The sequence below is a fragment of the Platalea leucorodia genome, assembly GCF_965183815.1.
Source record: "Platalea leucorodia genome assembly, chromosome: Z".
In the NCBI taxonomy this organism is placed as follows: Eukaryota; Metazoa; Chordata; class Aves; order Pelecaniformes; family Threskiornithidae; genus Platalea; species Platalea leucorodia.
The window spans coordinates 58,359,926-58,365,925 of NC_138858.1; positions in this window are offsets into that span (position 1 = coordinate 58,359,926).

The window sequence follows — 6,000 nt, forward strand, 5'->3', positions numbered from 1 at the left end:
AAGAAGGTTTATGTAACAGCTCAGATGTATTTAATTTTCCTAATAATTGTTTTTATCAGTTGAAGTAATTTTAAATTATTTTCCTTCATAATACTGTCTATGGAAGCTTTTGTTTTGTGAAGATCTTCAATGATTCTTTAGTAAGATGCCCCCAAACTCTGTGTATCTACCAGAATTATTACACAAATTATTCCAGAGCAGTATGTGAACAGTGTGTTCACTGCATCCAGCTGGGAGGCCCAAGCTGTAGCTGCTGTTGCTAATTGCAGTGCTCAAGTAAACTGAAGCCTGGGAAAACTTATTAGTTTTGAGTGCAATCCCATTCTGACATCTCAGAAGCCTTTTTAAGTCAGTTGCATTGAGGGCTTTAGCACAGGGTCAGGGCCTTTCTTGCTTGCCGCCCTGAAGTCACCTAAGTCCAATAAGCAGTTTGTTCCCTTTTCCCTTTGTTTTAACCAGATTTGAGGAGTTTCTGTCTTGTATCAAGGAATTTGGACGCTAATTCACAAGATCATCCTGTTTCTTTCTGTGGTTTCCTTTGATTTCCCTGCACACCTTTCAACTTCTGTGGCAATGAGATAGGAATATTACAGCTTGGTTTAGTGTACGGACCCTATAGGTTTCATCTTCAGATCTTGCCTTGTCCAAAGTAAGAAGTAGTAATATGAGGTCAGGTAGCAAGGCTGTTGTAATAAAAATATGCACAGAGGCTGAATCCAGGTTGCTAAGGCAGCCCAGTTTTATTTCAGTTTTTAGCTTTACATGACTTACTGTAGCATAGTTTAAGTACAATTTTTAAATTAACTGTGTATGTTATTTATAATGAGATAGATGTGTAGAATCACAAAATACAGTGGAATAAGGGCATACAAGTTGCCAGTGGATCTCAGTGTCATTACCAAATGGAAATGTGAAATGCAAATATTATTCTTGGGTTTTGAACTAGACACACAAGCTCCATGTCAAGTCGACAGAGCCTCCAGATCATTGAAATCCTCCATGCCGAGAGTCCGTTCAGACTAATTTTCCTATGTTTTTCAGCTAATGTAATTCAGTTATTTTCATAATATTTCTTATTATGAACAAGTGAAGAGTCTCAGAAATGCCATGCGGTTCCAGGCCTTGTTGGGACTGGCATTTAGTCTTTGTGGAAAATCTAGCTATCTATATTTTCCCCTATTCCCATTATTGTCTCACCCAATACTATACCTGTTTCGTCCTACTTTGCTTGTATCTCTCCCTGACCCTGGCTTAATCCTTGATTCTTTCATTATCTTCATGACACACGCTCTGACCTTCCTTATTCCTGATGCTGACTGATGAGCACCTCCACCATACAGATCTCTCTCTTCTCCACCTGTACTGCTGGAGCACAACATGGAGACTGCTGGTATGCTGGAGAGAAGAAATTTCTTCAGAGTTTTGTTGTCATCATGGTTGTCTTCTGAGAGAGCAGCTGTCAGGTGTGTGGTCAGCTCAGTCCCTGTGGGATGGAGGATAGTCACTGTAGATGGAGTGAAATAGAGTACTTAATGAATGTTAATTTGTAAGAAACTTCTGCTAAATCTGTAGAAACATTTTTTTTACCCAGTTTTTACCACTCTGCCCAAATTGGTTTGAATTTTTCCAGACATTAAAATAACACATTTTTAGGGTTTCCATCATCTCCGCTTTCCCTTCATTTTCTATCACTCAGCTTTTAAGCTCTCTTCAAATCATAGAGGTGCATATGGCTCATTGAAACACTGTTAAGAATTATTAAAGACTAGCAAGAGAGTATTTTCTGCTAACCACATTTGTGAAAAGAGCTGAGTTGCATTAGCTGACAAACAAATCAAAATTACTTTGTGCAGACTCGTCGCATGGAGAATTTCACTGATCTGGTGGCTGTGTCAGCTTCACAGGGAGCTTTGGTGTCTAGCTCAGGCACTAGGCTTAAACACCTTCAGTTGGTGCCTTGAATATATCTCTGCATTGTATAGGACCTAAATTCCTTACTTAGTGACTGGATACCCGGAGCAAGACTCAGCAATTGTGAACGTCCAGGAATTCCTCCCACACCAAAGGGGCCAGGACCAAAAGCTCTTGCTGCTCTTCAAGTAGCAAAGCAACCCCATTCGCAGCCCCACAAACGCTGGCGCTGTCTCTTTCTACAGCCTCCCAAAGTCCAATACTATCTGCCTGGGCCGCTGAACTAGACCCGGAGCCACGCTCACCAATTACGAACGTCCAAGGATTCCTCCCGCCCCAAAGGGGCCAGGACCAAAAGCTCTTGCTGCTCTTCACATATCCAGGCAACCCCATTGACAGCCCCACAAGCGCTGACAGTGTCTCTTTCTACAACCTCGCAAAGTCCAATGCTATCTGCCTGGGCCGCTGAGCCGGAGTCAGGTCAGCAATTGTGAACGTCCAGGGATTCCTCCCTCCCCAAAGGGGCCAGGACCAAAATCTCTTCCTGTTCTTCACGTACCCACGCAAGCCCATTCACAACCCCACAAACGCTGGGACTGTCTCTTTCTACAGCCTCTCGAAGTCCAATACTATCTGCCTGGGCCGCTGAGGTAGAGCTAGATCAGCACTTGCATACGTCCAGGGATTCCTCCCACCCGAAAGGGGCCAGCACCAAAAGCTCTTGCTGCTCTTCAAGTAGCCAGGCAAGCCCATTCACAGCCCCACAAATGCTGGTGCTGTCTCTTTCTACAGCCTTCCAAACTCCTATAGTATCTGCCTGGGCCGCTGAACTCGAGCCAGTCTCAACAATTGCAAACGTCCATAAACTGCTCCCACCCGAAAGGGGCCAGGACCAAAAGCCCTTAGTGCTCTTCATGTACCCAGGCACCCCCAGTCACAGGCCCACAAATGCTGGCGCTGTCTCTTTATACAGCCTCCCGAAGTCCAATACTATCTGCCGAAGCCGCTGAGCTAGAGCCAGGCTGTGCAATTGCGCACGTCCAGGGATTCCTCCCACCCCAAAGGGGCCAACACCAAAAGCTCTTGCTGCTCTTCAAGTAGCCAGGCAAGCCCATTCACAGCCCCACAAACGCTGGCGCTGTCTCTTTCTTCAGCCTCCCGAAGTCCAAAACTATCTGCCGGGGCCGCTGAACTAGACCTAGATCAGCAATTGCGAACATCCAGGGATTCCTCCCACCCCAAAGGGGCCAGGACCAAAATTTCTTGCTGCTCTTCAAGTAGCCAGGCAAGCCGATTCAAAGCCCCACAAATGCTGGTGCTGTCTCTTTCTAGAGTCTCCCAAAGTCCAATACTATCTGCCTGGGCTGCTGAACTAGACCTGTAGCCAGGCTGTGCAATTGCGAACGTCCAGGGATTCCTCCCACACCAAACTGGCCAGGACCAAATGCTCATGCTACTTTTCAAGTATCCAAGCAACCGCATTAACCACCCCTGAAATGCCTGGGCTTTCTTTTTCTACAGCCTCCAAAAGTCCAATACTATCTGCCTGGGCCTCTGAACTACACCCAGAGCTACGCTAATGTCCAAGGATTCCTCCCACCACAAAGGGGCCAAGATGAAAAACTCTTGCTACTCTACACGTAACCAGGCAAGCCCATTCACAGCCCCACAACCGCTGGCGCCGTCTCTATCTAAGCCTCCTAAAGTCCAATAATATCTGCCGGGGACGCTGAACTACTTCAGCAATTGCGAACGTCCAGGGATTCCTCCCACCCCAAAGGGGCCAGCACCAAAAGATCTTGCTGCTCTTCAAGTAGCCAGGCATCCCCATTCACAGCCCCACAAACGCTGGCGATGTCTCTTTCTACAGCCTCCCAAAGTCCAATACTATCTGCCAGGGCCACTGAGTAGAGCCAAAGCCCAATTCAGCAATTGCAAACGTCCAGGGATTCCTCCCACACTAAAGGGGCGAGCACCAGAAGCTCTTGCTGCTCTTCAAGTAGCCAGTCAAGCCCATTCACAGCCCCACAAACGCTGGCGCTGTCCCTTTCTACAGCCTCCAAAAGTCCAATACTATCTGCCGCGACCAGTGAACTAGACCTGGAGCCAGGCTGTGCAATTGCGAACGTCCGGGGATTCCTCCCACACCACAGTGGCCAGGACCAAAAGCTCTCGCTTCTCTTCAAGTAGCCAGGCAAGCCCATTCACAGCCCCACAAACGCTCGCGCTGTCTCTTTCATCAGCCTCCCAAAGTCCAATACTATCTGCCTGGACCTCTGAACTACACCCGGAGCTACGCTCACCAATTGCGAACGCCCAAGCATTCCTCCCACCACAAAGGGGCCAGCACCAAAAGCTCTTTCTGCTCTCCAAGTAGCCAGCCAACCCCATTCACAGCCCCACAATTGCTGGCGCTGTCTCTTTCCACAGACTCTCAAAGTCCAATACCATCTGCCTGGTCCACTGAGTAGAGCCAAAGCCCAGTTCAGCACTTGCGAACGTCCAGGGATTCCTCCCACAGCAAAGAGGCCAGCACCAAAAGCTCTTGCTGCTCTTCAAGTATCCAGGCAACCCCATTAACCACCCCAAAAACGCTGGGGCTGTCTCTTTCTATAGCCTCCCAAAGTCCAATACTATCTGCCTCGGCCGCTGAACTTGACCTGGAGCCCCGCTGAGTAATTGCGAAAGTCCAGGGCTTCATGCCAGACCAAACAGACCAGGACCAAAATCTCTTGCTGCTCTTCAAGTAGCCAGGCAATCCCATTCATAGCCCCACAAATGTTGGCGCTGTCTCTTTCTACAGCCTCCCAAAGTCCAATACTATCTGCCGGTGATGCTGAACTACAGCTCGATCAGCAATTGCGAACGTCCAGGGATTCCTCCCACGCCAAAGGGGCCAGGACCAAAAGCTCTTGCTGCTCTTCTCATAGCCAGTCAAGCCCATTCACAGCCCCACAAACGCTGGTGCTGTCTCTTTCTACAGCCTCACAAAGTCCAATACTATCTGCCGGCAACGCTGAACTACAGCTCGATCAGTAATTGCGAACGTCAGGGATTCCTCCCACCCCAAAGGGGCCAGCACCAAAAGCTCTTGCTGCTCTTCAACTGTCTGCCTGGGCCGCTGAACTATAGCTTGATCAGAAATTGCATACATCCAGGGATTCCTCCCATACCAAAGGGTCCAGGATGAAAAGCTCTTGCTGCTCTTCACGTAGCCAGGCAAGCCCATTCACAGCCCCACAAACGCTGGCGCTGTCTCTTTCTAGACCCTGCCAAAGTCCAATACTTTCTGCCGGGGACACTGAACTAGAGCTAGATCAGCAATTGCGAACATCCGGGGATTCCTCACACCCTAAAGGGGCCAGCACCAAAAGCTTTTGGTGCTCTTCATGTAGCCAGGCAATCCCATTCACAGCCCCACAAACGCTGGCGCTGTCCCTTTCTACAGCCTCCCAAAGTCCAATACTATCTGCCTGGGCCGCTGCACTAGACCTGGAGCCAGGCTGTGCAATTGCGAACGTCCAGGGATTCCACCACCCCAAAGGAGCCAGGACCAAAAGCTCTTGCTGCTCTTCACGTAGCCAGGCAAGCCCATTCACAGCCCCACAATTGCTGGCGCTGTCTCTTTCCACAGACTCCCAAAGTCCAATACTATCTGCCTGGTCCACTGAGAAGAGCCAAAGCCCAGTTCAGCAATTGCAAACGTCCAGAGATTCCTCCCACCCCAAAGGGGCCAGCACCAAAAGCTCTTGCTGATCTGCTCATAACCAGGCAAGCCCATTCACAGCCCCACAAACGCTGGCGCTGTCCCTTTCTACATCCTCACAAAGTCCAAGACTATCTGCCTGGGCCCGTGTGTTGCAGTGAGCTCAGGAATTGCAAACGTCCAGGGATTCCTCCCACCCGAAACGGGCCAGGACCACAAGCTCTTGCTGCTCTTCTACTATCTTCCTGGGGTTCTGAACTAAAGCTAGATCATCTATTGCATACATCCAGGGATTCCTCCCACACCAAAGTGGCCAGGACCAAATGCTCTTGCTGTTCTTCAAGTATCGATGCAACCCCATTAACCACCCCAAAAACGCTGGC